This window comes from Coffea arabica, chromosome 4e (assembly GCF_036785885.1).
Source record: "Coffea arabica cultivar ET-39 chromosome 4e, Coffea Arabica ET-39 HiFi, whole genome shotgun sequence".
NCBI classification, from domain to species: domain Eukaryota; kingdom Viridiplantae; phylum Streptophyta; class Magnoliopsida; order Gentianales; family Rubiaceae; genus Coffea; species Coffea arabica.
In genome coordinates this window covers 46546384-46552383 of record NC_092317.1, presented here as the reverse complement: position 1 = coordinate 46552383, position 6000 = coordinate 46546384, and positions in this window count along the sequence as shown.

Here is a 6000-nt window from a genome sequence, read left to right as displayed (position 1 = left end):
ATTTTGGCTAGGCATTTGTACTTTGTGGAGGGCTTGGTGGCATTGTCACGAGTTGGTGACATGACATCTCTTCTTTCCTTTCTTTAATGGCTTAAAATCAGATAATAAAATTGCCTATGAAGATAATCTGATCATCAAGTCATATGGACTATCCAAAGTACTTGTATTCTTGAATTATCAAATGCATTAAAACATATTATACTTATTGGGCCACAATGATCCAAACACATTAGCCAAAAACAAAAAAACAAAAAGGAGATTACGAAAGATGGAACCTTGCAGACGCATTAGCTAAAATTGACTAGGAATCTCGTAGTTACAACTTATCCCAAATAAACTGGATTTTGAGAATACGATGAAATGATAAAATATTAACCAACATCCGTTTGAATTGTTGGCCACCAAATATGACTCATAATTTTAGTGGGGTGAAAGAACAAGAATTTAAATATTATCGCCCATCGCTTTGTCACTATATATGGTTTTTTCAAATTCATATGGATGTGTAATACCTCCATCTAAGTTAGATAATGATTTAATTTTCGTCAGTTCCCCAATTGGCCCAATTGAATCTCCACTAGAATAAGCTACCGTAGGAGTAGAGTTAGAGTAGATGCTGATAATTGATCGAAAAAATAGAAAATGATGAAATATTGGTCACTATGTTAAAAATTATCCATTAAAAAAGTCAAACCAATGCCCAAACCAAGGGGCCTGACCAACTCCAGATGCGTGTGGGCTGCAGAAGGGAAAGAAATGAAACTGACAACTTGCAAACGAGAAAAACTTTAAATCTTTTCTCAAAACTAGGGTGGAAGGAAAAGTTAATTAAATCAAAATTTTCTCTCATTTTGGCCTCAAATATCTCCTTCCCTCATTGTTCAAACGTTAGTAAATACAAAAGGCACACAATAAACTTAGTATAAAATCTTTTGCATATCTCTTTTGAATTTCCAACGAAAATAAGATTTGTTTTCCTTTTTTTTGGCCCTAAAGTCTCAAATAACATGAAAAAGGATTATAGTTTCATGTCCAATTCAAATATCATCCTTATGAAACATGTGGAATTTGGTTGAAAGATTCTCTAATACTAACAAACTACAATTTATTCTTAGAAGGAAGCAATAAAACCTAAAGAGATAGAGCAAGGCCTAATTGAAAATGAAGCGAATTATTGATTGTATCACAAAGACCCTTATGTTCACGTCCCAATCGTCCCCTCGAAGGAATATGTGTATCTAAAAAGTCTTTCATACTGTGCCCAATCTCGAAATTAGTTCTATACATATAACCAACAATGAGAAAAATAAATGCAATAGGGCAATATCAGTCAATCATAAAACTTTGCGTTTGCGGATGAAATCCCCCGAGAAGCATTAGAATGGTAAAGTGATGAAATTAATGACACAGAATATCTACTAGACTTTGCAAACTTAATTTCAACATTACTTTGTTTTCATCTTCAATAATTTGTTTAATATTTTTACCTAATGACCTATTATATTATAGGAAAAGACTTTGCCTATGCTTAGGGGGAGGGCCCAACTGGACCTATTAGGGAACCGACGAAAACTTAACCACCATCGGACTAGACCCGTATGGATTTAAGCCAGTTAAAGTGACAAACCACATATAGTGATAAGTGGTGGGAGGCAAGGTTTGAACCCTTGACCTGTCATCCCACCAAGCCTTAAAGACTATAGTGGTGGCCAACAGCCCAAATGGCTATTGGTTAACTTCTTACGTCTATCTACTACCCACTTTCTGCAAGTTTTCTTCTATTGTACTGTTGTCTCCTACTATTACAGCCAAAACAAAAGGTAATTACTTTTCTACAACTCAAATTACCACATGGATATTTTAATAAAAAGAATTGGATTGCCCTACCAAGACACCCGTATATTAATTCCTCACTTACACATCAAGAAATTTGCTTGTGCCAACCAATAACAATGGTGGGGAGATAAACCCAGAAAGAAGCAAAAAACTTCCTTTCTTATTATTCATCTATAAAAAAAAAAAAAAAGACTTCTACCAACCCCAACCTTGGACCTCGGACTGGATTTATTTTGTGTATTATTTATCTAGATTGGAATAACAAGTTGAAGTACTTCTCGAGAAAAATTGCAGCTGGCTACTAGATTTCTTTCCAACGTAGCGTCTTTTCTTTTTTTCTTTAGTTGTTGTTTCCATGAAGAAAAAAAGTAAAGCAATTAAAAAATAAAAGGCAAAAAGTTTGAATCTACTTTTTGACAGGCTGTGAGAGAAGGAGAAGGTAAAAAGACAAAATAGCAGACCATATCAAGACATTCTTATGTTTTTTATGCATATTATCGGACAAATCGGGGACGCTTCTACTATGCATGGATAGAATCTTCTACTTATGATGGGCAGAACCACTAGACAGTTGACAACTCAATAAGGGACCAACTTAATTGATTTTGGTACATCAACAAGGATAGATAACTGGTGTATACAAAAGCGTACAGTAAAGTATCTATAATATATGAAGAATCGCCCTGTCAAATACAATAATACAGTAGGCATCAATGTAATGCTAAATTCAAGGAACTAAAAATCAAGACACCTAATACAAGTTGTCAAACTTTGACTGATCTAGGGTTACAAAGAAGACCCATGGTGGAGGCGATAGAAAGAGAATGACAAAAGATATCAATGGCACTGTAATGTTGACAAATTTGTTGAAGGGTATCATCTGTCAAATGTAGATGGTGTGTAATGAGAAGCAATCTCATGTTGCAATGGAAAGCATGAACTCCTAGAACAACAAAGAAAAGAAGCAATCTCGGCAAAGGAGGAAACATTTGTGGATAAAATGTAAGTTTCGTAGAAATTAGTGAGGACAAAATAGTTGATACCTGATATATTATTGAATGGATGAAGTAGTTCATATCTAGTGATAGAATAAGGTATTTATCTTTAATTTTTTTGGGAGCTACGGTGAACAATAAATAGCAGATGAAAAAAATACTTATCATTTTATCCCAAATTTTAGTGGTCATAGAGACTTGGGTCCATCTATCACCCAGTTGTAGAAATGTCAATTAATGAGAGGATTAATGATTATCATTAAATTGGTACAGTTGTCTAGGCTATATATTAAAAATAGTAGGCTGTGATAGATGAACCAAGCGATGATTGGACAAATAAAACAAGCTCAAGGCCAAGAATGTGCACTGTTAATTCTTCTTGGTATGAGAGTGGTGAAACTGGTGTTGTTGGAACCAACCCAGAACTTTTTGCTATAGAAGTCACACTACAAAAATGGACACGGAAATCGAAGTCAAAGAATCACACAATAGCCCCTTGAAATTGCAGGTAAATTACAGTACCAGTACCTCAACACATATGGCCAAGGATGTATTTGAAATTTTGAATGATGAACAAAAAAATGTTGTATAGGAAATTGGATTTGGTTTTTTGTTGAATCTTGAAGCTCTTGAGCTGGACAGGGATCTATTATCATGGCTGGTGGTTAATTTTGATTGCGTGCACTCTAGATGTTCATGGATGCAACGCCAGAGTAATGCCAAAGGATGTGGAGCACGTGATGGGGCTGTCATCAAAAGGCGTCAACATCGCTGCATTGTAGAACAACTGGTACACAGACCCATTGCTTGAAGAGCAGCTAGGTATCAAAGTAAAAGATGAAGAAATAATATTAGCTGAGCTTAAAAAGAATTTGTTATTTTCACAAAGTCATAATGTTGATTTTAAGGTGAAGTTTGCATTACTCTTAACTAGAAAAGTATTGGCTCCAAACAAGGCATGCCCATTGAGCAGGACCTTGATACCATTTCTACACGAGGTGGAATTGTTGAACCAAATGATCTGGGCCAAGTATGTTTTAAATGAATTAGTAGTTGGGATTAGACGGAGCAAAATGAATAAAGCTACTTTTGTTGATGGATGTGTTCTTTTTTTAATGGTAAAAAAATTGATTAAATGAAAATTACTCTTGCATGAAACAGCACAATAGCATCAATGTGAACACTAATATGATTTTTTCTTATCTATGTGCAGTTGTTCTATATGGAGCATTTCACAATCTATGGTAATCCCTATATTTCTCTAAATACTCGAGCGATACCGAGACTGCATTTCTAGGGAGAAGATAGACCAAAAAGGAGGATCCAAAAATTGAAACAACTTAGGGGCCAATGTAAGTGTCAAGATAGTAGTTAATATAAAAGTTTAATACCTATTTTTTATTTTCGTTACTATTATATAGGTTGAAGTGATTGTTGAAAATTTGATTTTGATTTCCAAGGCATCTATGGAGGATAAAAGAAACTCACTTATGGATAGGAGGATGATTGATTTAGAAGAATCCTACAAAGAGTTGAAAGATGGATGTAAAGTGGTCCGCAAGTCAGTGATTATCTTGTCACGATCATTGGAGTGTATGTAAGGGGTAATTATTAGTGAAATAAGAAGGCTAATAGAGAACTTTGATAATGAAAAGTCTTGTGATTATAGAAACAAGGTGAAATTAAATATTTCAAGTTATCGAATACCTCCTACGATGATTAACATTTTTCTGGTGATGCTCAAAGCAATGGGGTACCAATCCCATTATACGGAGATGACAGGGAGGTGTCAATAGATGTAACTTCTCCAGTTAAACTGGCAAGTGTCGAGATAATAGCTGATAAACCAGCTACAGATGTGAAGAAGAGAAAGGATAGCTCATTCCCTACCAAAAAATGCATTAGAAAGCCTTCTAGACTTCCAAAAGCTGACTCAGAGGTATCATCTAATGGGTCTGCAAAACTCAGACTTTTAAGTATTACTCGCCAATGTCTTGCATCCAAGCACAAGAGTCCTGAAGTAATGGACAAGAGAACATTAATGAAGAAGAACATTGATCAGAAGCAAAAACACAAGGTATTATCATTTGTTGGAGTATTATTTGCATTAATGAGTTGTGATTTTCTAAATCATCATATTGACTAATAATTACTTTTGTTGCAATGACTTGAACATGAGGAAACCCATTGATAGATGCTTAGGCCTCACTCTTGATCAGCCATTGAAACTGTAAGTCAATATTTGAAGATGTTGATAACACGAGAGCTTCCTGCCTCACTAAACTAATCCAATTAGTTTGACTTGACATGCAGCGAGACAACAGTTTTGGAGATTTGCGGTTAACAGTTGCTACATGTTCTAGGTTGATTGATCTGCTGTTCAATCATAGGTTGCCAAAAGAGTTAAGTTGACATTTTTTTGTGATTTTAAACTAATTGGTTTTAAATTTTTTTGGGTACAATTTATAGCCAGAAAACTAAACTGACAATATTTGGTGTGTCAAATCTTTAACACAACACAACAATTGTTTCTGTTATGGGCCAAAAGGTATCTCGGTCACAAGTTCGGTCTCTTAGACCTAGTGAATGGATCCATGTTGAGGTAATTAACTGCTATTGTGCATTGTTGACCTTGTGAGCTCGAAGTGTTATATCTAGTGGTCCTCACCGTGTTTGGTATCTTCCAACTTCCATTCAAGTAGATGTGATAATTTTTTGTTTTGTTTGCTTATTAACATTGTGTGAAACTTGTATTTAGTTTTCCCTACTCATTAACATTGAGTGAAATTGTACCAGCAATTCATTCTTGGTAGAACAATTTGCGCTGACGTCCTTTATCAAGATTATCTCACATATTGCAGTTTTGGAGGATATGTCCATGAATGTGTGAACAATTTTCATATGTGACTTAGCTCCCAGAAGTGATGCATTAATGAAGCTCAAGAGAAGGAAGTTAAGATTGTCTTGAGTGTTCCATACTCTATTATTTTTGCTGACCTATGTTTCACGTGAGTGTGATTTCAATTTTTTGCTAATTGATTCACTCTACGCTTGAGAAGTGTGGCATGATAAATGAGGCCCTTGTATATGAGTTTTCGAGTCAATATAGTTATGACACTTCAAACTTCACATATTCCCGACCTAATTGGTGCCCAAAGCAAGATAATGG